Genomic DNA, 25,786 nt, shown 5'->3' with positions numbered 1-25,786 from the left:
ACTTTGTTTATAAAAAATAATATTTTAAGGAAATGTATACTCTCTATCCTATAAGAAGAAAAAACTAAAAAAAGAATAAACTTTGAAGCAATTTGCACGAAGGTAGCGTGGCCGAGTGGTCTAAGGCGCTGGTTTTAGGCACCAGTCCTTCTTAGGGCGTGGGTTCGAATCTCACCGCTGCCATGAAAATTAATTTATTTATAAAACTTATATTTTAAGAATATATATCATCTCTATCGTATAAGTTTACAAAAAAAAAGAATAAACAATGAAGGAGCATGCACGGCTTTAGCTTGGCCGTGTGGTCTTACGCGCTTGTTTTAGGCACCAGTCCTTCTTAGGGCGTGGGTTCGAATCCCACCGCTGCCATGAAAAATACGTTGTTTATAAAAAATAATATTTTAAGGACATATTTCCTTTATATCCTATAAGGAGACAAAACTAAAAAAAGAATAAAAAATGAAGCACCTAGCACGAAGGTAGCGTGGCCGTGTGCCCTAAGGCGCTGGTTTTAGGCACCAGTCCTTATTAGGGCGTGGGTTCGAATCCCACCGCTGCCAAGAAAATTACTTTATTTATAAAAAATTATATTTTAAGGAAATATATAGTCTCTATCCTATAAGAAGACAAAACTAAAAAAAGAATAAACAATGAAGCGACTTGCCCACGAAGGTAGCGTGTCCGAGTAGTCTAAGGCGCTGGTTTTAGGCACCAGTCCTTCTTAGGGCGTGGGTTCGAATCCAACCGCTGCCATGAAAATTACTTTGTTTATAAAACTTATATTTTAAGAATATATATCATCTCTATCGTATAAGTTTACAAAAAAAAAAGAATAAACAATGAAGGAGCTTGCACGGCTTTAGCTTGGCCGTGTGGTCTTACGCGCTGGTTTTAGGCACCAGTCTTTCTTAGGGCGTGGGTTCGAATCCCACCGCTGCCAAGAAAATTACTTTATTTATAAAAAATTATATTTTAAGGAAATATATACTCTCTATCCTATAAGAAGACAAAACTAAAAAAAGAATAAACAATGAAGCAACTTGCACGAAGGTAGCGTGGCCAAATGGTCTAAGGCGCTGGTTTTAGGCACCAGTCCTTCTTAGGGCGTGGGTTCGAATCTCACCGCTGCCATGAAAATTAATTTATTTATAAAACTTATATTTTAAGAAAATATATCATCTCTATCGTATAAGCTTACAAAAAAAAAGAATAAACAATGAAGGAGCTTGCACGGCTTTAGCTTGGCCGTGTGGTCTTACGCGCTGGTTTTAGGCACCAGTCCTTCTTAGGGCGTGGGTTCGAATCCCACCGCTGCCATGAAAATTACTTTGTTTATAAAAAATAATATTTTAAGGAAATGTATACTCTCTATCCTATAAGAAGAAAAAACTAAAAAAAGAATAAACTTTGAAGCAATTTGCACGAAGGTAGCGTGGCCGAGTGGTCTAAGGCGCTGGTTTTAGGCACCAGTCCTTCTTAGGGCGTGGGTTCGAATCTCACCGCTGCCATGAAAATTAATTTATTTATAAAACTTATATTTTAAGAATATATATCATCTCTATCGTATAAGTTTACAAAAAAAAAGAATAAACAATGAAGGAGCATGCACGGCTTTAGCTTGGCCGTGTGGTCTTACGCGCTTGTTTTAGGCACCAGTCCTTCTTAGGGCGTGGGTTCGAATCCCACCGCTGCCATGAAAATTACTTTGTTTATAAAAAATAATATTTTAAGGACATATTTCCTTTATATCCTATAAGGAGACAAAACTAAAAAAAGAATAAAAAATGAAGCACCTAGCACGAAGGTAGCGTGGCCGTGTGCCCTAAGGCGCTGGTTTTAGGCACCAGTCCTTATTAGGGCGTGGGTTCGAATCCCACCGCTGCCAAGAAAATTACTTTATTTATAAAAAATTATATTTTAAGGAAATATATAGTCTCTATCCTATAAGAAGACAAAACTAAAAAAAGAATAAACAATGAAGCGACTTGCCCACGAAGGTAGCGTGTCCGAGTAGTCTAAGGCGCTGGTTTTAGGCACCAGTCCTTCTTAGGGCGTGGGTTCGAATCCAACCGCTGCCATGAAAATTACTTTGTTTATAAAAAATTATGTTTTAAGGAAATATATACTCTCTATCCTATAGGAAGACCAAACTAAAAAAGAATAAACAAAGAATTAACTTGTACGGCTTTAGCGTGGCCGAGTGGTCTAAGGCGCTGGTTTCAATCATAAGTCCTTCTTAGGGCGTGGGTTCGAATGCCACTGCTGCCATGAAAATTACTTTGTTTATAAAAAATATATTTTAAGGAAATATATACTCTCTATCCTATAAGAAGACAAATCTAAAAAACCAATAAACAATGAAGCAACTTGCACGAAAGTAGCGTGGCCGAGTGGTCTAAGGCTCTGGTTTTAGCCACCAGTCCTTCTTAGGGCGTGGGTTCGAATCCCACCGCTGCCAAGAAAATTACTTTATTTATAAAAAGTTATATTTTAAGGAAATATATACTCTCTATCCTATAAGAAGACAAAACTAAAAAAAGAATAAACAATGAAGCAACTTGCACGAAGGTAGCGTGGCCGAGTGGTCTAAGGCGCTGGTTTTAGGCACCAGTCCTTCTTAGGGCGTGGGTTCGAATCCCACCGCTGCCATGAAAATTACTTTGTTTATAAAAAATTATATTTTAAAGACATATATCGTTTATATCCTATAAGAAGACAAAACTAAAAAATAAATAAACAAAGAAGCAACTTGCACGAAGGTAGCGTGGCCGAGTGGTCTAAGGCGCTGGTTTTAGGCACCAGTCCTTCTTAGGGCGTGGGTTCGAATCCCATCGCTGCCATGAAAATTACTTTATTTATAAAAAATTATATTTTAAGGACATATATCGTTTATATCCTATAAGAAGACAAAACTAAAAAAAGAATAAAAAATGAAGCGCCTTGCACGAAGGTAGCGTGGCCGAGTGGTCTAAGGCGCTGGTTTTAGGCACCAGTCCTTCTTAGGGCGTGGGTTCGAATCCCACCGCTGCCAAGAAAATTACTTTATTTATAAAAAATTATATTTTAAGGAAATATATACTCTATCCTATAAGAAAACAAAACTAAAAAAAGAAAAAATAATGAAGCAACTTGCACGAAGGTAGCAGCCGAGTGGTCTAAGGTGCTGGTTTTAGGCACCAGTCCTTCTTAGGGCGTGGGTTCGAATCCCACCGCTGCCATGAAAATTACTTTGTTTATAAAAAATAATATTTTAAGGAAAGGTATACTCTCTATCCTATAAGAAGACAAAACTAAAAAAAGAATAAACAATGAAGCAACTTGCACGAAGGTAGCGTGGCCGAGTTGTCTAAGTCGCTGGTTTTAGGCGCCAGTTCTTATTAGGGCGTGGGTTCGAGTCCCACCTCTGCCATGAAAATTAATTTATTTATAAAACTTATATTTTAAGAAAATATATCATCTCTATCGTATAAGTTTACAAAAAAAAAAAAGAATAAACAATGAAGGAGCTTGCACGGCTTTAGCGTGGCCGCGTGGTCTTACGCCATGGTTTTAGGCACTAGTCCTTCTTAGGGCGTGGGTTCGAATCCCACCGCTGCCATGAAAATTACTTTGTTTATAAAAAATAATATTTTAAGGAAATATATACTCTCTATCCTAGAAGAAGACAAAACTAAAAAAAGAATAAACAATGAAGCAACTTGAACGAAGGTAGCATGGCCGAGTGGTCTAAGGCGCTGGTTTTAGGCACCAGTCCTTCTTAGGGCGTGGGTTGAAATCCCACCGCTGCCATGAAAATTACTTTGTTTATAAAAATTATATTTTAAGGACATATATCGTTTATATCCTATAAGAAGACAAAACTAAAAAAAGAATAAAAAATGAAGCACCTTGCACGAAGGTAGCGTGGCCGAGTGGTCTAAGGCACCAGTCCATCTTAGGGCGTGGGTTCGAATCCCACCGCTGCATGAAAAATACTTTATTTATAAAAAAATATATTTTAAGGACATATATCGTTTTTAACCTATAAGAAGACAAAACTAAAAAAAGAATAAACAATGAATCAGTTTGCACGAAGGTAGCGTGGCCGAGTGGTCTAAGGCGCTGGTTTTAGGGACCAGTCCTTCTTAGGGCGTGGGTTCGAATCCAACCGCTGCCATGAAAATTACTTTGTTTATAAAAAATTATATTTTAAAGACACATATCGTTTATATCCTATAAGAAGACAAAACGAAAAAAAGAATAAAAAAGGAAGCACCTTGCACGAAGGTAGCGTGGCCGAGTGGTCTAAGGCGCTGGTTTTAGGCACCAGTCTTTCTTAGGGCGTGGGTTCGAATCCCACCGCTGCCAAGAAAATTACTTTATTTATAAAAAATTATATTTTAAGGAAATATATACTCTCTATCCTATAAGAAGACAAAACTAAAAAAAGAATAAACAATGAAGCAACTTGCACGAAGGTAGCGTGGCCAAATGGTCTAAGGCGCTGGTTTTAGGCACCAGTCCTTCTTAGGGCGTGGGTTCGAATCTCACCGCTGCCATGCAAATTAATTTATTTATAAAACTTATATTTTAAGAAAATATATCATCTCTATCGTATAAGTTTACAAAAAAAAAAGAATAAACAATGAAGGAGCTTGCACGGCTTTAGCTTGGCCGTGTGGTCTTACGCGCTGGTTTTAGGCACCAGTCCTTCTTAGGGCGTGGGTTCGAATCCCACCGCTGCCATGAAAATTACTTTGTTTATAAAAAATAATATTTTAAGGAAATGTATACTCTCTATCCTATAAGAAGAAAAAACTAAAAAAAGAATAAACTTTGAAGCAATTTGCACGAAGGTAGCGTGGCCGAGTGGTCTAAGGCGCTGGTTTTAGGCACCAGTCCTTCTTAGGGCGTGGGTTCGAATCTCACCGCTGCCATGAAAATTAATTTATTTATAAAACTTATATTTTAAGAATATATATCATCTCTATCGTATAAGTTTACAAAAAAAAAAGAATAAACAATGAAGGAGCATGCACGGCTTTAGCTTGGCCGTGTGGTCTTACGCGCTTGTTTTAGGCACCAGTCCTTCTTAGGGCGTGGGTTCGAATCCCACCGCTGCCATGAAAATTACTTTGTTTATAAAAAATAATATTTTAAGGACATATTTCCTTTATATCCTATAAGGAGACAAAACTAAAAAAAGAATAAAAAATGAAGCACCTAGCACGAAGGTAGCGTGGCCGTGTGCCCTAAGGCGCTGGTTTTAGGCACCAGTCCTTATTAGGGCGTGGGTTCGAATCCCACCGCTGCCAAGAAAATTACTTTATTTATAAAAAATTATATTTTAAGGAAATATATAGTCTCTATCCTATAAGAAGACAAAACTAAAAAAAGAATAAACAATGAAGCGACTTGCCCACGAAGGTAGCGTGTCCGAGTAGTCTAAGGCGCTGGTTTTAGGCACCAGTCCTTCTTAGGGCGTGGGTTCGAATCCAACCGCTGCCATGAAAATTACTTTGTTTATAAAACTTATATTTTAAGAATATATATCATCTCTATCGTATAAGTTTACAAAAAAAAAAGAATAAACAATGAAGGAGCTTGCACGGCTTTAGCTTGGCCGTGTGGTCTTACGCGCTGGTTTTAGGCACCAGTCTTTCTTAGGGCGTGGGTTCGAATCCCACCGCTGCCAAGAAAATTACTTTATTTATAAAAAATTATATTTTAAGGAAATATATACTCTCTATCCTATAAGAAGACAAAACTAAAAAAAGAATAAACAATGAAGCAACTTGCACGAAGGTAGCGTGGCCAAATGGTCTAAGGCGCTGGTTTTAGGCACCAGTCCTTCTTAGGGCGTGGGTTCGAATCTCACCGCTGCCATGAAAATTAATTTATTTATAAAACTTATATTTTAAGAAAATATATCATCTCTATCGTATAAGCTTACAAAAAAAAAGAATAAACAATGAAGGAGCTTGCACGGCTTTAGCTTGGACGTGTGGTCTTACGCGCTGGTTTTAGGCACCAGTCCTTCTTAGGGCGTGGGTTCGAATCCCACCGCTGCCATGAAAATTACTTTGTTTATAAAAAATAATATTTTAAGGAAATGTATACTCTCTATCCTATAAGAAGAAAAAACTAAAAAAAGAATAAACTTTGAAGCAATTTGCACGAAGGTAGCGTGGCCGAGTGGTCTAAGGCGCTGGTTTTAGGCACCAGTCCTTCTTAGGGCGTGGGTTCGAATCTCACCGCTGCCATGAAAATTAATTTATTTATAAAACTTATATTTTAAGAATATATATCATCTCTATCGTATAAGTTTACAAAAAAAAAGAATAAACAATGAAGGAGCATGCACGGCTTTAGCTTGGCCGTGTGGTCTTACGCGCTTGTTTTAGGCACCAGTCCTTCTTAGGGCGTGGGTTCGAATCCCACCGCTGCCATGAAAATTACTTTGTTTATAAAAAATAATATTTTAAGGACATATTTCCTTTATATCCTATAAGGAGACAAAACTAAAAAAAGAATAAAAAATGAAGCACCTAGCACGAAGGTAGCGTGGCCGTGTGCCCTAAGGCGCTGGTTTTAGGCACCAGTCCTTATTAGGGCGTGGGTTCGAATCCCACCGCTGCCAAGAAAATTACTTTATTTATAAAAAATTATATTTTAAGGAAATATATAGTCTCTATCCTATAAGAAGACAAAACTAGAAAAAGAATAAACAATGAAGCGACTTGCCCACGAAGGTAGCGTGTCCGAGTAGTCTAAGGCGCTGGTTTTAGGCACCAGTCCTTCTTAGGGCGTGGGTTCGAATCCAACCGCTGCCATGAAAATTACTTTGTTTATAAAAAATTATGTTTTAAGGAAATATATACTCTCTATCCTATAGGAAGACCAAACTAAAAAAGAATAAACAAAGAATTAACTTGTACGGCTTTAGCGTGGCCGAGTGGTCTAAGGCGCTGGTTTCAATCATAAGTCCTTCTTAGGGCGTGGGTTCGAATGCCACTGCTGCCATGAAAATTACTTTGTTTATAAAAAATATATTTTAAGGAAATATATACTCTCTATCCTATAAGAAGACAAATCTAAAAAACCAATAAACAATGAAGCAACTTGCACGAAAGTAGCGTGGCCGAGTGGTCTAAGGCTCTGGTTTTAGCCACCAGTCCTTCTTAGGGCGTGGGTTCGAATCCCACCGCTGCCAAGAAAATTACTTTATTTATAAAAAGTTATATTTTAAGGAAATATATACTCTCTATCCTATAAGAAGACAAAACTAAAAAAAGAATAAACAATGAAGCAACTTGCACGAAGGTAGCGTGGCCGAGTGGTCTAAGGCGCTGGTTTTAGGCACCAGTCCTTCTTAGGGCGTGGGTTCGAATCCCACCGCTGCCATGAAAATTACTTTGTTTATAAAAAATTATATTTTAAAGACATATATCGTTTATATCCTATAAGAAGACAAAACTAAAAAATAAATAAACAAAGAATCAACTTGCACGAAGGTAGCGTGGCCGAGTGGTCTAAGGCGCTGGTTTTAGGCACCAGTCCTTCTTAGGGCGTGGGTTCGAATCCCATCGCTGCCATGAAAATTACTTTATTTATAAAAAATTATATTTTAAGGACATATATCGTTTATATCCTATAAGAAGACAAAACTAAAAAAAGAATAAAAAATGAAGCGCCTTGCACGAAGGTAGCGTGGCCGAGTGGTCTAAGGCGCTGGTTTTAGGCACCAGTCCTTCTTAGGGCGTGGGTTCGAATCCCACCGCTGCCAAGAAAATTACTTTATTTATAAAAAATTATATTTTAAGGAAATATATACTCTATCCTATAAGAAAACAAAACTAAAAAAAGAAAAAATAATGAAGCAACTTGCACGAAGGTAGCAGCCGAGTGGTCTAAGGTGCTGGTTTTAGGCACCAGTCCTTCTTAGGGCGTGGGTTCGAATCCCACCGCTGCCATGAAAATTACTTTGTTTATAAAAAATAATATTTTAAGGAAAGGTATACTCTCTATCCTATAAGAAGACAAAACTAAAAAAAGAATAAACAATGAAGCAACTTGCACGAAGGTAGCGTGGCCGAGTTGTCTAAGTCGCTGGTTTTAGGCGCCAGTTCTTATTAGGGCGTGGGTTCGAGTCCCACCTCTGCCATGAAAATTAATTTATTTATAAAACTTATATTTTAAGAAAATATATCATCTCTATCGTATAAGTTTACAAAAAAAAAAAAGAATAAACAATGAAGGAGCTTGCACGGCTTTAGCGTGGCCGCGTGGTCTTACGCCATGGTTTTAGGCACTAGTCCTTCTTAGGGCGTGGGTTCGAATCCCACCGCTGCCATGAAAATTACTTTGTTTATAAAAAATAATATTTTAAGGAAATATATACTCTCTATCCTAGAAGAAGACAAAACTAAAAAAAGAATAAACAATGAAGCAACTTGAACGAAGGTAGCATGGCCGAGTGGTCTAAGGCGCTGGTTTTAGGCACCAGTCCTTCTTAGGGCGTGGGTTGAAATCCCACCGCTGCCATGAAAATTACTTTGTTTATAAAAATTATATTTTAAGGACATATATCGTTTATATCCTATAAGAAGACAAAACTAAAAAAAGAATAAAAAATGAAGCACCTTGCACGAAGGTAGCGTGGCCGAGTGGTCTAAGGCACCAGTCCATCTTAGGGCGTGGGTTCGAATCCCACCGCTGCATGAAAAATACTTTATTTATAAAAAAATATATTTTAAGGACATATATCGTTTTTAACCTATAAGAAGACAAAACTAAAAAAAGAATAAACAATGAATCAGTTTGCACGAAGGTAGCGTGGCCGAGTGGTCTAAGGCGCTGGTTTTAGGGACCAGTCCTTCTTAGGGCGTGGGTTCGAATCCAACCGCTGCCATGAAAATTACTTTGTTTATAAAAAATTATATTTTAAAGACACATATCGTTTATATCCTATAAGAAGACAAAACGAAAAAAAGAATAAAAAAGGAAGCACCTTACACGAAGGTAGCGTGGCCGAGTGGTCTAAGGCGCTGGTTTTAGGCACCAGTCTTTCTTAGGGCGTGGGTTCGAATCCCACCGCTGCCAAGAAAATTACTTTATTTATAAAAAATTATATTTTAAGGAAATATATACTCTCTATCCTATAAGAAGACAAAACTAAAAAAAGAATAAACAATGAAGCAACTTGCACGAAGGTAGCGTGGCCAAATGGTCTAAGGCGCTGGTTTTAGGCACCAGTCCTTCTTAGGGCGTGGGTTCGAATCTCACCGCTGCCATGCAAATTAATTTATTTATAAAACTTATATTTTAAGAAAATATATCATCTCTATCGTATAAGTTTACAAAAAAAAAAGAATAAACAATGAAGGAGCTTGCACGGCTTTAGCTTGGCCGTGTGGTCTTACGCGCTGGTTTTAGGCACCAGTCCTTCTTAGGGCGTGGGTTCGAATCCCACCGCTGCCATGAAAATTACTTTGTTTATAAAAAATAATATTTTAAGGAAATGTATACTCTCTATCCTATAAGAAGAAAAAACTAAAAAAAGAATAAACTTTGAAGCAATTTGCACGAAGGTAGCGTGGCCGAGTGGTCTAAGGCGCTGGTTTTAGGCACCAGTCCTTCTTAGGGCGTGGGTTCGAATCTCACCGCTGCCATGAAAATTAATTTATTTATAAAACTTATATTTTAAGAATATATATCATCTCTATCGTATAAGTTTACAAAAAAAAAAGAATAAACAATGAAGGAGCATGCACGGCTTTAGCTTGGCCGTGTGGTCTTACGCGCTTGTTTTAGGCACCAGTCCTTCTTAGGGCGTGGGTTCGAATCCCACCGCTGCCATGAAAATTACTTTGTTTATAAAAAATAATATTTTAAGGACATATTTCCTTTATATCCTATAAGGAGACAAAACTAAAAAAAGAATAAAAAATGAAGCACCTAGCACGAAGGTAGCGTGGCCGTGTGCCCTAAGGCGCTGGTTTTAGGCACCAGTCCTTATTAGGGCGTGGGTTCGAATCCCACCGCTGCCAAGAAAATTACTTTATTTATAAAAAATTATATTTTAAGGAAATATATAGTCTCTATCCTATAAGAAGACAAAACTAAAAAAAGAATAAACAATGAAGCGACTTGCCCACGAAGGTAGCGTGTCCGAGTAGTCTAAGGCGCTGGTTTTAGGCACCAGTCCTTCTTAGGGCGTGGGTTCGAATCCAACCGCTGCCATGAAAATTACTTTGTTTATAAAAAATTATATTTTAAGGAAATATATACTCTCTATCCTATAAGAAGACCAAACTAAAAAAGAATAAACAAAGAATTAACTTGTACGGCTTTAGCGTGGCCGAGTGGTCTAAGGCGCTGGTTTCAATCATAAGTCCTTCTTAGGGCGTGGGTTCGAATGCCACTGCTGCCATGAAAATTACTTTGTTTATAAAAAATATATTTTAAGGAAATATATACTCTCTATCCTATAAGAAGACAAATCTAAAAAACCAATAAACAATGAAGCAACTTGCACGAAAGTAGCGTGGCCGAGTGGTCTAAGGCTCTGGTTTTAGGCACCAGTCCTTATTAGGGCGTGGGTTCGAATCCCACCGCTGCCAAGAAAATTACTTTATTTATAAAAAATTATATTTTAAGGAAATATATAGTCTCTATCCTATAAGAAGACAAAACTAAAAAAAGAATAAACAATGAAGCGACTTGCCCACGAAGGTAGCGTGTCCGAGTAGTCTAAGGCGCTGGTTTTAGGCACCAGTCCTTCTTAGGGCGTGGGTTCGAATCCAACCGCTGCCATGAAAATTACTTTGTTTATAAAAAATTATATTTTAAGGAAATATATACTCTCTATCCTATAAGAAGACCAAACTAAAAAAGAATATACAAAGAATTAACTTGTACGGCTTTAGCGTGGCCGAGTGGTCTAAGGCACTGGTTTCAATCATAAGTCCTTCTTAGGGCGTGGGTTCGAATGCCACTGCTGCCATGAAAATTACTTTGTTTATAAAAAATATATTTTAAGGAAATATATACTCTCTATCCTATAAGAAGACAAATCTAAAAAACCAATAAACAATGAAGCAACTTGCACGAAAGTAGCGTGTCCGAGTAGTCTAAGGCGCTGGTTTTAGGCACCAGTCCTTATTAGGGCGTGGGTTCGAATCCCACCGCTGCCAAGAAAATTACTTTATTTATAAAAAATTATATTTTAAGGAAATATATAGTCTCTATCCTATAAGAAGACAAAACTAAAAAAAGAATAAACAATGAAGCGACTTGCCCACGAAGGTAGCGTGTCCGAGTAGTCTAAGGCGCTGGTTTTAGGCACCAGTCCTTCTTAGGGCGTGGGTTCGAATCCCACCGCTGCCAAGAAAATTACTTTATTTATAAAAAGTTATATTTTATGGAAATATATACTCTCTATCCTATAAGAAGACAATACTAAAAAAAGAATAAACAATGAAACAACTTGCACGAAGGTAGCGTGGCCGAGTGGTCTAAGGCGCTGGTTTTAGGCACCAGTCCTTCTAGGCCGTGGGTTCGAATCCCACCGCTGCCATGAAAATTACTTTGTTTATAAAAAATTATATTTTAAAGACATATATCGTTTATATCCTATAAGAAGACAAAACTAAAAAATAAATAAACAAAGAAGCAACTTGCACGAAGGTAGCGTGGCCGAGTGGTCTAAGGCGCTGGTTTTAGGCACCAGTCCTTCTTAGGGCGTGGGTTCGAATCCCATCGCTGCCATGAAAATTACTTTATTTATAAAAAAGTATATTTTAAGGACACATATAGTTTATATCCTATAAGAAGACAAAACTAAAAAAAGAATAAATAATGAAGCACCTTGCACGAAGGTAGCGTGGCCGAATGGTCTAAGGCGCTGGTTTTAGACACGAGTCTTTCTTAGGGCGTGGGTTCGAATCCCACCGCTGCCAAGAAAATAACTTTATTTATAAAAAATTATATTTTAAGGAAATATATATTCTCTATCCTATAAGAAGACAAAACTAAAAAAAGAATAAACAATGAAGCAACTTGCACGAAGGTAGCGTGGCCGAGTGGTCTAAGGCGCTGGTTTTAGGCACCAGTCCTTCTTAGGGCGTGGGTTCGAATCCCACCGCTGCCATGAAAATTACTTTGTTTATAAAAAATTATATTTTAAAGACATATATCGTTTATATCCTATAAGAAGACATAACTAAAAAATAAATAAACAAAGAAGCAACTTGCATGAAGGTAGCGTGGCCGAGTGGTCTAAGGCGCTGGTTTTAGGCTACAGTCCTTCTTAGGGCGTGGGTTCGAATCCCACCGCTGCCATGAAAATTACTTTATTTATAAAAAATTATATTTTAAGGAAATATATACTCTCTATCCTATAAGAAGACAAAACTAAAAAAGAATAAACAATGAAGCAACTTGCACGAAGGTAGCGTGGCCGAGTGGTCTAAGGCGCTGGTTTTAGGCACCAGTCCTTCTTAGGGCGTGGTTTCGAATCCCACCGCTGCCATGAAAATTACTTTGTTTATAAAAATTATATTTTAAAGACATATATCATTTATATCCTATAAGAAGACAAAACTAAAAAATAAATAAACAAAGAAGCAACTTGCACGAAGGTAGCGTGGCCGAGTGGTCTAAGGCGCTGGTTTTAGGCACCAGTCCTTCTTAGGGCGTTGCTTCGAATCTCACCAATGCCATGAAAATTACTTTGTTTATAAAAAATTATATTTTAATGACATATATCGTTTATATCCTATAAGAAGACAAAACTAAAAAAAAGAGTAAAAAATGAAGCACCTTGCGCGAAGGTAGCGTGGCCGAGTGGTTTAAGGCGCTGGTTTTAGGCACCAGTCCTTCTTAGGGCGTGGGTTCGAATCACGCCGCTGCCAAGAAAATTACTTTATTTATAAAAAATTATATTTTAAGGAAATATATGCTCTCTATCCTATAAGAAGACAAAACTAAAAAAAGAATAAACAATGAAGCACCTTGCACGAAGGTAGCGTGGCCGAGTGGTCTAAGGCGCTGGGTTTAGGCACTAGTCCTTCTTAGGGCGTTGCTTCGAATCCCACCGCTGCCATGAAAATTACTTTTTTTATAAAAAATTATATTTTAAAGACATATATCATTTATATTCTATAAGAAGACAAAACTAAAAAATAAATAAACAAAGAAGAAACTTGCACGATGGTAGCGTGGCCGAGTGGTCTAAGGTGCTGGTTTTAGGCACCAGTCTTTCTTAGGGCGTGGGTTCGAATCCCACCGCTGCCAGGAAAATTACTTTGTTTATAAAAAATTCTATTTTAAGGAAATATATACTCTCTATCCTATAAGAAGACAAAACTAAAAAAAGAATAAACAATGAAGCAACTCTCACGAAGGTAGCGTGGCCGAGTGGTCTAAGGCGCTGGTTTCAGGCACCAGCCCTTCTTAGGGCGTGGGTTCGAATCCAACCGCTGCCATGAAAAGTACTTTGTTTATAAAAATTTATATTTTAAGGACATATATCGTTTATATACTATAAGAAGACAAAACTAAAAAAAGAATAAACAATGAAGCACCTTGTACGAAGGTAGCGTGGCCGAGTGGTCTAAGGCGCTTTTTTTAGGCACCAGTCCTTCTTAGGGCGTGGGTTCGAATCCCACCTCTGCCATGAAAATTAATTTGTTTATAAAAAATTATATTTTAAGGAACTATATACTCTCTATCCTATAAGAAGACAAAACTAAAAAAAGAATAAACAATGAAGCAACTAGCACGAAGGTAGCGTGGCCGAGTGGTCTAAGGCGCTGGTTTTAGGCACCAGTCCTTCTTAGGGCCTGGGTTCGAATCCCACCGCTGCCATGAAAATTACTTTGTTTATAAAAAATTATATTTTAAGGACATATATCGTTTATATCCTATAAGAAGACAAAATTAAAAATTAATAAACAAAGAAGCAACTTGCACGAAGGTAGCGTGGCCGAGTGGTCTAAGGCGCTGGTTTTAGGCACCAGTCCTTTTAAGGGCGTGGGTTCGAATCCCAACTCTGCCATGAAAATTACTTTATTTATAAAAAATTATATTTTAAGGACATATATCGTTTATATCCTATAAGAAGACAAAACTAAAAAAAGAATAAACAAAGAAGCAACTTGCACGAAGGTAGCGTGGCCGAGTGGTCTAAGGCGCTAGTTTTTAGGCACCAGTCCTTTTTAGGGCGTGGGTTCGAATCCCACCTCTGCCATGAAAATTACTTTATTTATAAAAAATTATATTTTAAGGACATATATCGTTTAGATCCTATAAGAAGACAAAACTAAAAAAAGAATAAACAAAGAAGCAGCATGCAGGAAGGTAGCGTGGCCGAGTGGTCTAAGGCGCTTGTTTTAGGCGCCAGTCCTTATTAGGGCGTGGGTTCGAATCCCACCGCTGCCATGAAAATTACTTTATTTATAAAAAATTTTTTTTTAAGGACATATATCGTTTTTACCCTATAAGAAGAGAAAACTAAAAAAAGAATAAAAAATGAAGCACCTTGCACGAAGGTAGAGTGGCCGAGTGGTCTAAGGCGCTATTTTCAGGCACCAGTCCTTCTTAGGGCGTGGGTTCGAATCCCACCGCTGCCACGAAAAATACTTTATTTATAAAAAATTATATTTTAAGGACATATATCGTTTTTACCCTATAAGAAGACAAAACTAAAAAAAGAATAAACAATGAAGCGACTTGCCCACGAAGGTAGCGTGTCCGAGTAGTCTAAGGCGCTGGTTTTAGGCACCAGTCCTTCTTAGGGCGTGGGTTCGAATCCAACCGCTGCCATGAAAATTACTTTGTTTATAAAAAATTATGTTTTAAGGAAATATATACTCTCTATCCTATAGGAAGACCAAACTAAAAAAGTCTAAACAAAGAATTAACTTGTACGGCTTTAGCGTGGCCGAGTGGTCTAAGGCGCTGGTTTCAATCATAAGTCCTTCTTAGGGCGTGGGTTCGAATGCCACTGCTGCCATGAAAATTACTTTGTTTATAAAAAATATATTTTAAGGAAATATATACTCTCTATCCTATAAGAAGACAAATCTAAAAAACCAATAAACAATGAAGCAACTTGCACGAAAGTAGCGTGGCCGAGTGGTCTAAGGCTCTGGTTTTAGCCACCAGTCCTTCTTAGGGCGTGGGTTCGAATCCCACCGCTGCCAAGAAAATTACTTTATTTATAAAAAGTTATATTTTAAGGAAATATATACTCTCTATCCTATAAGAAGACAAAACTAAAAAAAGAATAAACAATGAAGCAACTTGCACGAAGGTAGCGTGGCCGAGTGGTCTAAGGCGCTGGTTTTAGGCACCAGTCCTTCTTAGGGCGTGGGTTCGAATCCCACCGCTGCCATGAAAATTACTTTGTTTATAAAAAATTATATTTTAAAGACATATATCGTTTATATCCTATAAGAAGACAAAACTAAAAAATAAATAAACAAAGAAGCAACTTGCACGAAGGTAGCGTGGCCGAGTGGTCTAAGGCGCTGGTTTTAGGCACCAGTCCTACTTAGGGCGTGGGTTCGAATCCCATCGCTGCCATGAAAATTACTTTATTTATAAAAAATTATATTTTAAGGACATATATCGTTTATATCCTATAAGAAGACAAAACTAAAAAAAGAATAAAAAATGAAGCGCCTTGCACGAAGGTAGCGTGGCCGAGTGGTCTAAGGCGCTGGTTTTAGGCACCAGTCCTTCTTAGGGCGTGGGTTCGAATCCCACCGCTGCCAAGAAAATTACTTTATTTATAAAAAATTATATTTTAAGGAAATATATACTCTATCCTATAAGAAAACAAAACTAAAAAAAGAAAAAATAATGAAGCAACTTGCACGAAGGTAGCAGCCGAGTGGTCTAAGGTGCTGGTTTTAGGCACCAGTCCTTCTTAGGGCGTGGGTTCGAATCCCACCACTGCCATGAAAATTACTTTGTTTATAAAAAAATAATATTTTAAGGAAAGGTATACTCTCTATCCTATAAGAAGACAAAACTAAAAAAAGAATAAACAATGCAGCAACTTGCACGAAGGTAGCGTGGCCGAGTTGTCTAAGTCGCTGGTTTTAGGCGCCAGTTCTTATTAGGGCGTGGGTTCGAGTCCCACCTCTGCCATGAAAATTAATTTATTTATAAAACTTATATTTTAAGAAAATATATCATCTCTATCGTATAAGTTTACAAAAAAAAAAAGAATAAACAATGAAGGAGCTTGCACGGCTTTAGCGTGGCCGCGTGGTCTTACGCCATGGTTTTAGGCACTAGTCCTTCTTAGGGCGTGGGTTCGAATCCCACCGCTGCCATGAAAATTACTTTGTTTATAAAAAATAATATTTTAAGGAAATATATACTCTCTATCCTAGAAGAAGACAAAACTAAAAAAAGAATAAACAATGAAGCAACTTGAACGAAGGTAGCATGGCCGAGTGGTCTAAGGCGCTGGTTTTAGGCACCAGTCCTTCTTAGGGCGTGGGTTGAAATCCCACCGCTGCCATGAAAAGTACTTTGTTTATAAAAATTATATTTTAAGGACATATATCGTTTATATCCTATAAGAAGACAAAACTAAAAAAAGAATAAAAAATGAAGCACCTTGCACGAAGGTAGCGTGGCCGAGTGGTCTAAGGCACCAGTCCATCTTAGGGCGTGGGTTCGAATCCCACCGCTGCATGAAAAATACTTTATTTATAAAAAAATATATTTTAAGGACATATATCGTTTTTAACCTATAAGAAGACAAAACTAAAAAAAGAATAAACAATGAATCAGTTTGCACGAAGGTAGCGTGGCCGAGTGGTCTAAGGCGATGGTTTTAGGGACCAGTCCTTCTTAGGGCGTGGGTTCGAATCCAACCGCTGCCATGAAAATTACTTTGTTTATAAAAAATTATATTTTAAAGACACATATCGTTTATATCCTATAAGAAGACAAAACGAAAAAAAGAATAAAAAAGGAAGCACCTTGCACGAAGGTAGCGTGGCCGAGTGGTCTAAGGCGCTGGTTTTAGGCACCAGTCTTTCTTAGGGCGTGGGTTCGAATCCCACCGCTGCCAAGAAAATTACTTTATTTATAAAAAATTATATTTTAAGGAAATATATACTCTCTATCCTATAAGAAGACAAAACTAAAAAAAGAATAAACAATGAAGCAACTTGCACGAAGGTAGCGTGGCCAAATGGTCTAAGGCGCTGGTTTTAGGCACCAGTCCTTCTTAGGGCGTGGGTTCGAATCTCACCGCTGCCATGAAAATTAATTTTTTTATAAAACTTATATTTTAAGAAAATATATCATCTCTATCGTATAAGTTTACAAAAAAAAAAAGAATAAACAATGAAGGAGCTTGCACGGCTTTAGCTTGGCCGTGTGGTCTTACGCGCTGGTTTTAGGCACCAGTCCTTCTTAGGGCGTGGGTTCGAATCCCACCGCTGCCATGAAAATTAATTTGTTTATAAAAAATAATATTTTAAGGAAATGTATACTCTCTATCCTATAAGAAGAAAAAACTAAAAAAAGAATAAAAAATGAAGCACCTAGCACGAAGGTAGCGTTGCCGTGTGCCCTAAGGCGCTGGTTTTAGGCACCAGTCCTTATTAGGGCGTGGGTTCGAATCCCACCGCTGCCAAGAAAATTACTTTATTTATAAAAAATTATATTTTAAGGAAATATATAGTCTCTATCCTATAAGAAGACAAAACTAAAAAAAGAATAAACAATGAAGCGACTTGCCCACGAAGGTAGCGTGTCCGAGTAGTCTAAGGCGCTGGTTTTAGGCACCAGTCCTTCTTAGGGCGTGGGTTCGAATCTCACCGCTGCCATGAAAATTAATTTATTTATAAAACTTATATTTTAAGAAAATATATCATCTCTATCGTATAAGTTTACAAAAAAAAAAAGAATAAACAATGAAGGAGCTTGCACGGCTTTAGCTTGGCCGTGTGGTCTTACGCGCTGGTTTTAGGCACCAGTCCTTCTTAGGGCGTGGGTTCGAATGCCACTGCTGCCATGAAAATTACTTTGTTTATAAAAAATATATTTTAAGGAAATATATACTCTCTATCCTATAAGAAGACAAATCTAAAAAACCAATAAACAATGAAGCAACTTGCACGAAAGTAGCGTGGCCGAGTGGTCTAAGGCTCTGGTTTTAGCCACCAGTCCTTCTTAGGGCGTGGGTTCGAATCCCACCGCTGCCAAGAAAATTACTTTATTTATAAAAAGTTATATTTTAAGGAAATATATACTCTCTATCCTATAAGAAGACAAAACTAAAAAAAGAATAAACAATGAAGCAACTTGCACGAAGGTAGCGTGGCCGAGTGGTCTAAGGCGCTGGTTTTAGGCACCAGTCCTTCTTAGGGCGTGGGTTCGAATCCCACCGCTGCCATGAAAATTACTTTGTTTATAAAAAATTATATTTTAAAGACATATATCGTTTATATCCTATAAGAAGACAAAACTAAAAAATAAATAAACAAAGAAGCAACTTGCACGAAGGTAGCGTGGCCGAGTGGTCTAAGGCGCTGGTTTTAGGCACCAGTCCTTCTTAGGGCGTGGGTTCGAATCCCATCGCTGCCATGAAAATTACTTTATTTATAAAAAATTATATTTTAAGGACATATATCGTTTATATCCTATAAGAAGACAAAACTAAAAAAAGAATAAAAAATGAAGCGCCTTGCACGAAAGTAGCGTGGCCGAGTGGTCTAAGGCGCTGGTTTTAGGCACCAGTCCTTCTTAGGGCGTGGGGTCGAATCCCACCGCTGCCAAGAAAATTACTTTATTTATAAAAAATTATATTTTAAGGAAATATATACTCTATCCTATAAGAAAACAAAACTAAAAAAAGAAAAAATAATGAAGCAACTTGCACGAAGGTAGCAGCCGAGTGGTCTAAGGTGCTGGTTTTAGGCACCAGTCCTTCTTAGGGCGTGGGTTCGAATCCCACCGCTGCCATGAAAATTACTTTGTTTATAAAAAATTATATTTTAAGGACATATATCGTTTATATCCTATAAGAAGACAAAACTAAAAAAAGAATAAACAATGAGGTCCTTGCACGAAGGTAGCGTGGCCGAGTGGTCTAAGGCGCTGGGTTTAGGCACCAGTCCTTCTTAGGGCGTGGGTTCGAATCCCACCGCTGCCATGAAAATTACTTTGTTTATAAAAAATAATATTTTAAGGAAAGGTATACTCTCTATCCTATAAGAAGACAAAACTAAAAAAAGAATAAACAATGAAGCAACTTGCACGAAGGTAGCGTGGCCGAGTTGTCTAAGTCGCTGGTTTTAGGCGCCAGTTCTTATTAGGGCGTGGGTTCGAGTCCCACCTCTGCCATGAAAATTAATTTATTTATAAAACTTATATTTTAAGAAAATATATCATCTCTATCGTATAAGTTTACAAAAAAAAAAAGAATAAACAATGAAGGAGCTTGCACGGCTTTAGCGTGGCCGCGTGGTCTTACGCCATGGTTTTAGGCACTAGTCCTTCTTAGGGCGTGGGTTCGAATCCCACCGCTGCCATGAAAATTACTTTGTTTATAAAAAATAATATTTTAAGGAAATATATACTCTCTATCCTAGAAGAAGACAAAACTAAAAAAAGAATAAACAATGAAGCAACTTGAACGAAGGTAGCATGGCCGAGTGGTCTAAGGCGCTGGTTTTAGGCACCAGTCCTTCTTAGGGCGTGGGTTGAAATCCCACCGCTGCCATGAAAATTACTTTGTTTATAAAAATTATATTTTAAGGACATATATCGTTTATATCCTATAAGAAGAAAAAACTAAAAAAAGAATAAAAAATGAAGCACCTTGCACGAAGGTAGCGTGGCCGAGTGGTCTAAGGCACCAGTCCATCTTAGGGCGTGGGTTCGAATCCCACCGCTGCATGAAAAATACTTTATTTATAAAAAAATATATTTTAAGGACATATATCGTTTTTAACCTATAAGAAGACAAAACTAAAAAAAGAATAAACAATGAATCAGTTTGCACGAAGGTAGCGTGGCCGAGTGGTCTAAGGCGATGGTTTTAGGGACCAGTCCTTCTTAGGGCGTGGGTTCGAATCCAACCGCTGCCATGAAAATTACTTTGTTTATAAAAAATTATATTTTAAAGACACATATCGTTTATATCCTATAAGAAGACAAAACGAAAAAAAGAATAAAAAAGGAAGCACCTTGCACGAAGGTAGCGTGGCCGAGTGGTCTAAGGCGCTGGTTTTAGGCACCAGTCTTTCTTAGGGCGTGGGTTCGAATCCCACCGCTGCCAAGAAAATTACTTTATTTATAAAAAATTATATTTTAAGGAAATATATACTCTCTATCCTATAAGAAGACAAAACTAAAAAAAGAATAAACAATGAAGCAACTTGCACGAAGGTAGCGTGGCCAAATGGTCTAAGGCGCTGGTTTTAGGCACCAGTCCTTCTTAGGGCGTGGGTTCGAATCTCACCGCTGCCATGAAAATTAATTTATTTATAAAACTTATATTTTAAGAAAATATATCATCTCTATCGTATAAGTTTACAAAAAAAAAAAGAATAAACAATGAAGGAGCTTGCACGGCTTTAGCTTGGCCGTGTGGTCTTACGCGCTGGTTTTAGGCACCAGTCCTTCTTAGGGCGTGGGTTCGAATCCCACCGCTGCCATGAAAATTACTTTGTTTATAAAAAATAATATTTTAAGGAAATGTATACTCTCTATCCTATAAGAAGAAAAAACTAAAAAAAGAATAAACTTTGAAGCAATTTGCACGAAGGTAGCGTGGCCGAGTGGTCTAAGGCGCTGGTTTTAGGCACCAGTCCTTCTTAGGGCGTGGGTTCGAATCTCACCGCTGCCATGAAAATTAATTTATTTATAAAACTTATATTTTAAGAATATATATCATCTCTATCGTATAAGTTTACAAAAAAAAAAGAATAAACAATGAAGGAGCATGCACGGCTTTAGCTTGGCCGTGTGGTCTTACGCGCTTGTTTTAGGCACCAGTCCTTCTTAGGGCGTGGGTTCGAATCCCACCGCTGCCATGAAAATTACTTTGTTTATAAAAAATAATATTTTAAGGACATATTTCCTTTATATCCTATAAGGAGACAAAACTAAAAAAAGAATAAAAAATGAAGCACCTAGCACGAAGGTAGCGTGGCCGTGTGCCCTAAGGCGCTGGGTTTAGGCACCAGTCCTTATTAGGGCGTGGGTTCGAATCCCACCGCTGCCAAGAAAATTACTTTATTTATAAAAAATTATATTTTAAGGAAATATATAGTCTCTATCCTATAAGAAGACAAAACTAAAAAAAGAATAAACAATGAAGCGACTTGCCCACGAAGGTAGCGTGTCCGAGTAGTCTAAGGCGCTGGTTTTAGGCACCAGTCCTTCTTAGGGCGTGGGTTCGAATCCCACCGCTGCCAAGAAAATTACTTTATTTATAAAAAGTTATATTTTAAGGAAATATATACTCTCTATCCTATAAGAAGACAAAACTAAAAAAAGAATAAACAATGAAGCAACTTGCACGAAGGTAGCGTGGCCGAGTGGTCTAAGGCGCTGGTTTTAGGCCCCAGTCCTTCTTAGGGCGTGGGTTCGAATCCCACCGCTGCCATGAAAATTACTTTGTTTATAAAAAATTATATTTTAAAGACATATATCGTTTATATCCTATAAGAAGACAAAACTAAAAAATAAATAAACAAAGAAGCAACTTGCACGAAGGTAGCGTGACCGAGTGGTCTAAGGCGCTGGTTTTAGGCACCAGTCCTTCTTAGGGCGTGGGTTCGAATCCCATCGCTGCCATGAAAATTACTTTATTTATAAAAAAGTATATTTTAAGGACACATATAGTTTATATCCTATAAGAAGACAAAACTAAAAAAAGAATAAATAATGAAGCACCTTGCACGAAGGTAGCGTGGCCGAATGGTCTAAGGCGCTGGTTTTAGGCACGAGTCTTTCTTAGGGCGTGGGTTCGAATCCCACCGCTGCCATGAAAATTACTTTGTTTATAAAAAATTATATTTTAAAGACATATATCGTTTATATCCTATAAGAAGACAAAACTAAAAAATAAATAAACAAAGAAGCAACTTGCACGAAGGTAGCGTGGCCGAGTGGTCTAAGGCGCTGGTTTTAGGCACCAGTCCTTCTTAGGGCGTGGGTTCGAATCCCATCGCTGCCATGAAAATTACTTTATTTATAAAAAAGTATATTTTAAGGACACATATAGTTTATATCCTATAAGAAGACAAAACTAAAAAAAGAATAAATAATGAAGCACCTTGCACGAAGGTAGCGTGGCCGAATGGTCTAAGGCGCTGGTTTTAGGCACGAGTCTTTCTTAGGGCGTGGGTTCGAATCCCACCGCTGCCAAGAAAATAACTTTATTTATAAAAAATTATATTTTAAGGAAATATATATTCTCTATCCTATAAGAAGACAAAACTAAAAAAAGAATAAACAATGAAGCAACTTGCACGAAGGTAGCGTGGCCGAGTGGTCTAAGGCGCTGGTTTTAGGCACCAGTCCTTCTTAGGGCGTGGGTTCGAATCCCACCGCTGCCATGAAAATTACTTTGTTTATAAAAAATTATATTTTAAAGACATATATCGTTTGTATCCTATAAGAAGACAAAACTAAAAAATAAATAAACAAAGAAGCAACTTGCATGAAGGTAGCGTGGCCGAGTGGTCTAAGGCGCTGGTTTTAGGCTACAGTCCTTCTTAGGGCGTGGGTTCGAATCCCACCGCTGCCATGAAAATTACTTTATTTATAAAAAATTATATTTTAAGGAAATATATACTCTCTATCCTATAAGAAGACAAAACTAAAAAAGAATAAACAATGAAGCAACTTGCACGAAGGTAGCGTGGCCGAGTGGTCTAAGGCGCTGGTTTTAGGCACCAGTCCTTCTTAGGGCGTGGTTTCGAATCCCACCGCTGCCATGAAAATTACTTTGTTTATAAAAATTATATTTTAAAGACATATATCATTTATATCCTATAAGAAGACAAAACTAAAAAATAAATAAACAAAGAAGCAACTTGCACGAAGGTAGCGTGGCCGAGTGGTCTAAGGCGCTGGTTTTAGGCACCAGTCCTTCTTAGGGCGTTGCTTCGAATCTCACCAATGCCATGAAAATTACTTTGTTTATAAAAAATTATATTTTAATGACATATATCGTTTATATCCTATAAGAAGACAAAACTAAAAAAAAGAGTAAAAAATGAAGCACCTTGCGCGAAGGTAGCGTGGCCGAGTGGTCTAAGGCGCTGGTTTTAGGCACCAGTCCTTCTTAGGGCGTGGGTTCGAATCCCACCGCTGCCAAGAAAATTACTTTATTTATAAAAAATTATATTTTAAGGAAATATATAGTCTCTATCCTATAAGAAGACAAAACTAAAAAAAGAATAAACAATGAAGCGACTTGCCCACGAAGGTAGCGTGTCCGAGTAGTCTAAGGCGCTGGTTTTAGGCACCAGTCCTTCTTAGGGCGTGGGATCGAATCCAACCGCTGCCATGAAAATTACTTTGTTTATAAAAAATTATATTTTAAGGAAATATATACTCTCTATCCTATAAGAAGACCAAACTAAAAAAGAATAAACAAAGAATTAACTTGTACGGCTTTAGCGTGGCCGAGTGGTCTAAGGCGCTGGTTTCAATCATAAGTCCTTCTTAGGGCGTGGGTTCGAATGCCACTGCTGCCATGAAAATTACTTTGTTTATAAAAAATATATTTTAAGGAAATATATACTCTCTATCCTATAAGAAGACAAATCTAAAAAACCAATAAACAATGAAGCAACTTGCACGAAAGTAGCGTGGCCGAGTGGTCTAAGGCTCTGGTTTTAGCCACCAGTCCTTCTTAGGGCGTGGGTTCGAATCCCACCGCTGCCAAGAAAATTACTTTATTTATAAAAAGTTATATTTTAAGGAAATATATACTCTCTATCCTATAAGAAGACAAAACTAAAAAAAGAATAAACAATGAAGCAACTTGCACGAAGGTAGCGTGGCCGAGTGGTCTAAGGCGCTGGTTTTAGGCACCAGTCCTTCTTAGGGCGTGGGTTCGAATCCCACCGCTGCCATGAAAATTACTTTGTTTATAAAAAATTATATTTTAAAGACATATATCGTTTATATCCTATAAGAAGACAAAACTAAAAAATAAATAAACAAAGAAGCAACTTGCACGAAGGTAGCGTGGCCGAGTGGTCTAAGGCGCTGGTTTTAGGCACCAGTCCTTCTTAGGGCGTGGGTTCGAATCCCATCGCTGCCATGAAAATTACTTTGTTTATAAAAAATTATATTTTAAGGACATATATCGTTTATATCCTATAAGAAGACAAAACTAAAAAAAGAATAAAAAATGAAGCGCCTTGCACGAAGGTAGCGTGGCCGAGTGGTCTAAGGCGCTGGTTTTAGGCACCAGTCCTTCTTAGGGCGTGGGTTCGAATCCCACCGCTGCCAAGAAAATTACTTTATTTATAAAAAAATTATATTTTAAGGAAATATATACTCTATCCTATAAGAAAACAAAACTAAAAAAAGAAAAAATAATGAAGCAACTTGCACGAAGGTAGCAGCCGAGTGGTCTAAGGTGCTGGTTTTAGGCACCAGTCCTTCTTAGGGCGTGGGTTCGAATCCCACCGCTGCCATGAAAATTACTTTGTTTATAAAAAATTATATTTTAAGGACATATATCGTTTATATCCTATAAGAAGATAAAACTAAAAAAAGAATAAACAATGAGGTCCTTGCACGAAGGTAGCGTGGCCGAGTGGTCTAAGGCGCTGGGTTTAGGCACCAGTCCTTCTTAGGGCGTGGGTTCGAATCCCACCGCTGCCATGAAAATTACTTTGTTTATAAAAAATAATATTTTAAGGAAAGGTATACTCTCTATCCTATAAGAAGACAAAACTAAAAAAAGAATAAACAATGAAGCAACTTGCACGAAGGTAGCGTGGCCGAGTTGTCTAAGTCGCTGGTTTTAGGCGCCAGTTCTTATTAGGGCGTGGGTTCGAGTCCCACCTCTGCCATGAAAATTAATTTATTTATAAAACTTATATTTTAAGAAAATATATCATCTCTATCGTATAAGTTTACAAAAAAAAAAAAAGAATAAACAATGAAGGAGCTTGCACGGCTTTAGCGTGGCCGCGTGGTCTTACGCCATGGTTTTAGGCACTAGTCCTTCTTAGGGCGTGGGTTCGAATCCCACCGCTGCCATGAAAATTACTTTGTTTATAAAAAATAATATTTTAAGGAAATATATACTCTCTATCCTAGAAGAAGACAAAACTAAAAAAAGAATAAACAATGAAGCAACTTGAACGAAGGTAGCATGGCCGAGTGGTCTAAGGCGCTGGTTTTAGGCACCAGTCCTTCTTAGGGCGTGGGTTGAAATCCCACCGCTGCCATGAAAATTACTTTGTTTATAAAAATTATATTTTAAGGACATATATCGTTTATATCCTATAAGAAGACAAAACTAAAAAAAGAATAAAAAATGAAGCACCTTGCACGAAGGTAGCGTGGCCGATTGGTCTAAGGCACCAGTCCATCTTAGGGCGTGGTTTCGAATCCCACCGCTGCATGAAAAATACTTTATTTATAAAAAAATATATTTTAAGGACATATATCGTTTTTAACCTATAAGAAGACAAAACTAAAAAAAGAATAAACAATGAATCAGTTTGCACGAAGGTAGCGTGGCCGAGTGGTCTAAGGCGCTGGTTTTAGGGACCAGTCCTTCTTAATGCGTGGG

At 37.7% G+C, this 25,786-nt stretch overlaps 59 non-coding genes across 59 annotated transcripts; all 59 read left to right on the top strand.

Annotated features, from left to right (window-relative positions):
• The first annotated feature begins 101 nt into the window (after positions 1–101).
• On the top strand, positions 102–183 carry Trnal-uag (transfer RNA leucine (anticodon UAG)). The gene has a single exon. It is a non-coding gene; the product is annotated as a tRNA-Leu (tRNA).
• An 866-nt stretch (positions 184–1,049) lies between these two features.
• Positions 1,050–1,131, top strand: Trnal-uag (transfer RNA leucine (anticodon UAG)). The gene has a single exon. It is a non-coding gene; the product is annotated as a tRNA-Leu (tRNA).
• Positions 1,132–1,426: 295 nt separating this feature from the next.
• On the top strand, positions 1,427–1,508 carry Trnal-uag (transfer RNA leucine (anticodon UAG)). The gene has a single exon. It is a non-coding gene; the product is annotated as a tRNA-Leu (tRNA).
• Positions 1,509–2,376: 868 nt separating this feature from the next.
• On the top strand, positions 2,377–2,458 carry Trnal-uag (transfer RNA leucine (anticodon UAG)). Its single transcript has one exon. It is a non-coding gene; the product is annotated as a tRNA-Leu (tRNA).
• Positions 2,459–2,567: 109 nt separating this feature from the next.
• Trnal-uag (transfer RNA leucine (anticodon UAG)) lies at positions 2,568–2,649 on the top strand. Its single transcript has one exon. It is a non-coding gene; the product is annotated as a tRNA-Leu (tRNA).
• Positions 2,650–2,758: 109 nt separating this feature from the next.
• Trnal-uag (transfer RNA leucine (anticodon UAG)) lies at positions 2,759–2,840 on the top strand. The gene has a single exon. It is a non-coding gene; the product is annotated as a tRNA-Leu (tRNA).
• A 109-nt stretch (positions 2,841–2,949) lies between these two features.
• Trnal-uag (transfer RNA leucine (anticodon UAG)) lies at positions 2,950–3,031 on the top strand. The gene has a single exon. It is a non-coding gene; the product is annotated as a tRNA-Leu (tRNA).
• A 1,234-nt stretch (positions 3,032–4,265) lies between these two features.
• Trnal-uag (transfer RNA leucine (anticodon UAG)) lies at positions 4,266–4,347 on the top strand. Its single transcript has one exon. It is a non-coding gene; the product is annotated as a tRNA-Leu (tRNA).
• A 109-nt stretch (positions 4,348–4,456) lies between these two features.
• Trnal-uag (transfer RNA leucine (anticodon UAG)) lies at positions 4,457–4,538 on the top strand. Its single transcript has one exon. It is a non-coding gene; the product is annotated as a tRNA-Leu (tRNA).
• A 296-nt stretch (positions 4,539–4,834) lies between these two features.
• On the top strand, positions 4,835–4,916 carry Trnal-uag (transfer RNA leucine (anticodon UAG)). Its single transcript has one exon. It is a non-coding gene; the product is annotated as a tRNA-Leu (tRNA).
• Positions 4,917–5,783: 867 nt separating this feature from the next.
• Trnal-uag (transfer RNA leucine (anticodon UAG)) lies at positions 5,784–5,865 on the top strand. The gene has a single exon. It is a non-coding gene; the product is annotated as a tRNA-Leu (tRNA).
• A 295-nt stretch (positions 5,866–6,160) lies between these two features.
• Positions 6,161–6,242, top strand: Trnal-uag (transfer RNA leucine (anticodon UAG)). Its single transcript has one exon. It is a non-coding gene; the product is annotated as a tRNA-Leu (tRNA).
• An 868-nt stretch (positions 6,243–7,110) lies between these two features.
• Positions 7,111–7,192, top strand: Trnal-uag (transfer RNA leucine (anticodon UAG)). Its single transcript has one exon. It is a non-coding gene; the product is annotated as a tRNA-Leu (tRNA).
• Positions 7,193–7,301: 109 nt separating this feature from the next.
• Positions 7,302–7,383, top strand: Trnal-uag (transfer RNA leucine (anticodon UAG)). The gene has a single exon. It is a non-coding gene; the product is annotated as a tRNA-Leu (tRNA).
• Positions 7,384–7,492: 109 nt separating this feature from the next.
• On the top strand, positions 7,493–7,574 carry Trnal-uag (transfer RNA leucine (anticodon UAG)). Its single transcript has one exon. It is a non-coding gene; the product is annotated as a tRNA-Leu (tRNA).
• Positions 7,575–7,683: 109 nt separating this feature from the next.
• Trnal-uag (transfer RNA leucine (anticodon UAG)) lies at positions 7,684–7,765 on the top strand. The gene has a single exon. It is a non-coding gene; the product is annotated as a tRNA-Leu (tRNA).
• Positions 7,766–8,999: 1,234 nt separating this feature from the next.
• Positions 9,000–9,081, top strand: Trnal-uag (transfer RNA leucine (anticodon UAG)). Its single transcript has one exon. It is a non-coding gene; the product is annotated as a tRNA-Leu (tRNA).
• Positions 9,082–9,190: 109 nt separating this feature from the next.
• Positions 9,191–9,272, top strand: Trnal-uag (transfer RNA leucine (anticodon UAG)). The gene has a single exon. It is a non-coding gene; the product is annotated as a tRNA-Leu (tRNA).
• Positions 9,273–9,568: 296 nt separating this feature from the next.
• Positions 9,569–9,650, top strand: Trnal-uag (transfer RNA leucine (anticodon UAG)). Its single transcript has one exon. It is a non-coding gene; the product is annotated as a tRNA-Leu (tRNA).
• Positions 9,651–10,519: 869 nt separating this feature from the next.
• On the top strand, positions 10,520–10,601 carry Trnal-uag (transfer RNA leucine (anticodon UAG)). The gene has a single exon. It is a non-coding gene; the product is annotated as a tRNA-Leu (tRNA).
• An 875-nt stretch (positions 10,602–11,476) lies between these two features.
• On the top strand, positions 11,477–11,557 carry Trnal-uag (transfer RNA leucine (anticodon UAG)). Its single transcript has one exon. It is a non-coding gene; the product is annotated as a tRNA-Leu (tRNA).
• Positions 11,558–11,666: 109 nt separating this feature from the next.
• On the top strand, positions 11,667–11,748 carry Trnal-uag (transfer RNA leucine (anticodon UAG)). The gene has a single exon. It is a non-coding gene; the product is annotated as a tRNA-Leu (tRNA).
• A 109-nt stretch (positions 11,749–11,857) lies between these two features.
• Positions 11,858–11,939, top strand: Trnal-uag (transfer RNA leucine (anticodon UAG)). The gene has a single exon. It is a non-coding gene; the product is annotated as a tRNA-Leu (tRNA).
• Positions 11,940–12,048: 109 nt separating this feature from the next.
• Positions 12,049–12,130, top strand: Trnal-uag (transfer RNA leucine (anticodon UAG)). The gene has a single exon. It is a non-coding gene; the product is annotated as a tRNA-Leu (tRNA).
• A 109-nt stretch (positions 12,131–12,239) lies between these two features.
• Trnal-uag (transfer RNA leucine (anticodon UAG)) lies at positions 12,240–12,321 on the top strand. The gene has a single exon. It is a non-coding gene; the product is annotated as a tRNA-Leu (tRNA).
• A 108-nt stretch (positions 12,322–12,429) lies between these two features.
• Trnal-uag (transfer RNA leucine (anticodon UAG)) lies at positions 12,430–12,511 on the top strand. Its single transcript has one exon. It is a non-coding gene; the product is annotated as a tRNA-Leu (tRNA).
• A 300-nt stretch (positions 12,512–12,811) lies between these two features.
• Positions 12,812–12,893, top strand: Trnal-uag (transfer RNA leucine (anticodon UAG)). Its single transcript has one exon. It is a non-coding gene; the product is annotated as a tRNA-Leu (tRNA).
• Positions 12,894–13,193: 300 nt separating this feature from the next.
• Trnal-uag (transfer RNA leucine (anticodon UAG)) lies at positions 13,194–13,275 on the top strand. Its single transcript has one exon. It is a non-coding gene; the product is annotated as a tRNA-Leu (tRNA).
• Positions 13,276–13,384: 109 nt separating this feature from the next.
• On the top strand, positions 13,385–13,466 carry Trnal-cag (transfer RNA leucine (anticodon CAG)). The gene has a single exon. It is a non-coding gene; the product is annotated as a tRNA-Leu (tRNA).
• A 300-nt stretch (positions 13,467–13,766) lies between these two features.
• On the top strand, positions 13,767–13,848 carry Trnal-uag (transfer RNA leucine (anticodon UAG)). Its single transcript has one exon. It is a non-coding gene; the product is annotated as a tRNA-Leu (tRNA).
• A 108-nt stretch (positions 13,849–13,956) lies between these two features.
• Trnal-uag (transfer RNA leucine (anticodon UAG)) lies at positions 13,957–14,038 on the top strand. The gene has a single exon. It is a non-coding gene; the product is annotated as a tRNA-Leu (tRNA).
• Positions 14,039–14,339: 301 nt separating this feature from the next.
• On the top strand, positions 14,340–14,421 carry Trnal-uag (transfer RNA leucine (anticodon UAG)). Its single transcript has one exon. It is a non-coding gene; the product is annotated as a tRNA-Leu (tRNA).
• A 682-nt stretch (positions 14,422–15,103) lies between these two features.
• Trnal-uag (transfer RNA leucine (anticodon UAG)) lies at positions 15,104–15,185 on the top strand. The gene has a single exon. It is a non-coding gene; the product is annotated as a tRNA-Leu (tRNA).
• Positions 15,186–15,294: 109 nt separating this feature from the next.
• On the top strand, positions 15,295–15,376 carry Trnal-uag (transfer RNA leucine (anticodon UAG)). The gene has a single exon. It is a non-coding gene; the product is annotated as a tRNA-Leu (tRNA).
• Positions 15,377–15,485: 109 nt separating this feature from the next.
• Trnal-uag (transfer RNA leucine (anticodon UAG)) lies at positions 15,486–15,567 on the top strand. The gene has a single exon. It is a non-coding gene; the product is annotated as a tRNA-Leu (tRNA).
• Positions 15,568–15,676: 109 nt separating this feature from the next.
• On the top strand, positions 15,677–15,758 carry Trnal-uag (transfer RNA leucine (anticodon UAG)). The gene has a single exon. It is a non-coding gene; the product is annotated as a tRNA-Leu (tRNA).
• Positions 15,759–16,992: 1,234 nt separating this feature from the next.
• Positions 16,993–17,074, top strand: Trnal-uag (transfer RNA leucine (anticodon UAG)). Its single transcript has one exon. It is a non-coding gene; the product is annotated as a tRNA-Leu (tRNA).
• Positions 17,075–17,183: 109 nt separating this feature from the next.
• Positions 17,184–17,265, top strand: Trnal-uag (transfer RNA leucine (anticodon UAG)). The gene has a single exon. It is a non-coding gene; the product is annotated as a tRNA-Leu (tRNA).
• An 868-nt stretch (positions 17,266–18,133) lies between these two features.
• Trnal-uag (transfer RNA leucine (anticodon UAG)) lies at positions 18,134–18,215 on the top strand. The gene has a single exon. It is a non-coding gene; the product is annotated as a tRNA-Leu (tRNA).
• Positions 18,216–18,324: 109 nt separating this feature from the next.
• On the top strand, positions 18,325–18,406 carry Trnal-uag (transfer RNA leucine (anticodon UAG)). The gene has a single exon. It is a non-coding gene; the product is annotated as a tRNA-Leu (tRNA).
• A 109-nt stretch (positions 18,407–18,515) lies between these two features.
• On the top strand, positions 18,516–18,597 carry Trnal-uag (transfer RNA leucine (anticodon UAG)). Its single transcript has one exon. It is a non-coding gene; the product is annotated as a tRNA-Leu (tRNA).
• A 486-nt stretch (positions 18,598–19,083) lies between these two features.
• Positions 19,084–19,165, top strand: Trnal-uag (transfer RNA leucine (anticodon UAG)). Its single transcript has one exon. It is a non-coding gene; the product is annotated as a tRNA-Leu (tRNA).
• A 1,046-nt stretch (positions 19,166–20,211) lies between these two features.
• Positions 20,212–20,293, top strand: Trnal-uag (transfer RNA leucine (anticodon UAG)). Its single transcript has one exon. It is a non-coding gene; the product is annotated as a tRNA-Leu (tRNA).
• A 109-nt stretch (positions 20,294–20,402) lies between these two features.
• Trnal-uag (transfer RNA leucine (anticodon UAG)) lies at positions 20,403–20,484 on the top strand. The gene has a single exon. It is a non-coding gene; the product is annotated as a tRNA-Leu (tRNA).
• Positions 20,485–20,781: 297 nt separating this feature from the next.
• On the top strand, positions 20,782–20,863 carry Trnal-uag (transfer RNA leucine (anticodon UAG)). Its single transcript has one exon. It is a non-coding gene; the product is annotated as a tRNA-Leu (tRNA).
• Positions 20,864–21,543: 680 nt separating this feature from the next.
• On the top strand, positions 21,544–21,625 carry Trnal-uag (transfer RNA leucine (anticodon UAG)). The gene has a single exon. It is a non-coding gene; the product is annotated as a tRNA-Leu (tRNA).
• A 109-nt stretch (positions 21,626–21,734) lies between these two features.
• Positions 21,735–21,816, top strand: Trnal-uag (transfer RNA leucine (anticodon UAG)). Its single transcript has one exon. It is a non-coding gene; the product is annotated as a tRNA-Leu (tRNA).
• A 109-nt stretch (positions 21,817–21,925) lies between these two features.
• Trnal-uag (transfer RNA leucine (anticodon UAG)) lies at positions 21,926–22,007 on the top strand. Its single transcript has one exon. It is a non-coding gene; the product is annotated as a tRNA-Leu (tRNA).
• A 109-nt stretch (positions 22,008–22,116) lies between these two features.
• Positions 22,117–22,198, top strand: Trnal-uag (transfer RNA leucine (anticodon UAG)). Its single transcript has one exon. It is a non-coding gene; the product is annotated as a tRNA-Leu (tRNA).
• Positions 22,199–22,307: 109 nt separating this feature from the next.
• Positions 22,308–22,389, top strand: Trnal-uag (transfer RNA leucine (anticodon UAG)). Its single transcript has one exon. It is a non-coding gene; the product is annotated as a tRNA-Leu (tRNA).
• Positions 22,390–22,498: 109 nt separating this feature from the next.
• Trnal-uag (transfer RNA leucine (anticodon UAG)) lies at positions 22,499–22,580 on the top strand. The gene has a single exon. It is a non-coding gene; the product is annotated as a tRNA-Leu (tRNA).
• Positions 22,581–22,689: 109 nt separating this feature from the next.
• Positions 22,690–22,771, top strand: Trnal-uag (transfer RNA leucine (anticodon UAG)). Its single transcript has one exon. It is a non-coding gene; the product is annotated as a tRNA-Leu (tRNA).
• A 108-nt stretch (positions 22,772–22,879) lies between these two features.
• Positions 22,880–22,961, top strand: Trnal-uag (transfer RNA leucine (anticodon UAG)). Its single transcript has one exon. It is a non-coding gene; the product is annotated as a tRNA-Leu (tRNA).
• Positions 22,962–23,261: 300 nt separating this feature from the next.
• Positions 23,262–23,343, top strand: Trnal-uag (transfer RNA leucine (anticodon UAG)). Its single transcript has one exon. It is a non-coding gene; the product is annotated as a tRNA-Leu (tRNA).
• Positions 23,344–23,834: 491 nt separating this feature from the next.
• Positions 23,835–23,916, top strand: Trnal-uag (transfer RNA leucine (anticodon UAG)). The gene has a single exon. It is a non-coding gene; the product is annotated as a tRNA-Leu (tRNA).
• A 109-nt stretch (positions 23,917–24,025) lies between these two features.
• On the top strand, positions 24,026–24,107 carry Trnal-uag (transfer RNA leucine (anticodon UAG)). The gene has a single exon. It is a non-coding gene; the product is annotated as a tRNA-Leu (tRNA).
• A 109-nt stretch (positions 24,108–24,216) lies between these two features.
• Trnal-uag (transfer RNA leucine (anticodon UAG)) lies at positions 24,217–24,298 on the top strand. Its single transcript has one exon. It is a non-coding gene; the product is annotated as a tRNA-Leu (tRNA).
• A 109-nt stretch (positions 24,299–24,407) lies between these two features.
• Trnal-uag (transfer RNA leucine (anticodon UAG)) lies at positions 24,408–24,489 on the top strand. The gene has a single exon. It is a non-coding gene; the product is annotated as a tRNA-Leu (tRNA).
• A 296-nt stretch (positions 24,490–24,785) lies between these two features.
• Positions 24,786–24,867, top strand: Trnal-uag (transfer RNA leucine (anticodon UAG)). The gene has a single exon. It is a non-coding gene; the product is annotated as a tRNA-Leu (tRNA).
• Positions 24,868–25,786: the final 919 nt, after the last annotated feature.

The sequence above is a fragment of the Argiope bruennichi genome, chromosome 1 (genome assembly GCF_947563725.1).
Source record: "Argiope bruennichi chromosome 1, qqArgBrue1.1, whole genome shotgun sequence".
Taxonomy (NCBI): domain Eukaryota; kingdom Metazoa; phylum Arthropoda; class Arachnida; order Araneae; family Araneidae; genus Argiope; species Argiope bruennichi.
The sequence above is the reverse complement of the archived record's forward strand: the minus strand, read 5'-3'. Positions and strand labels throughout refer to the sequence as shown.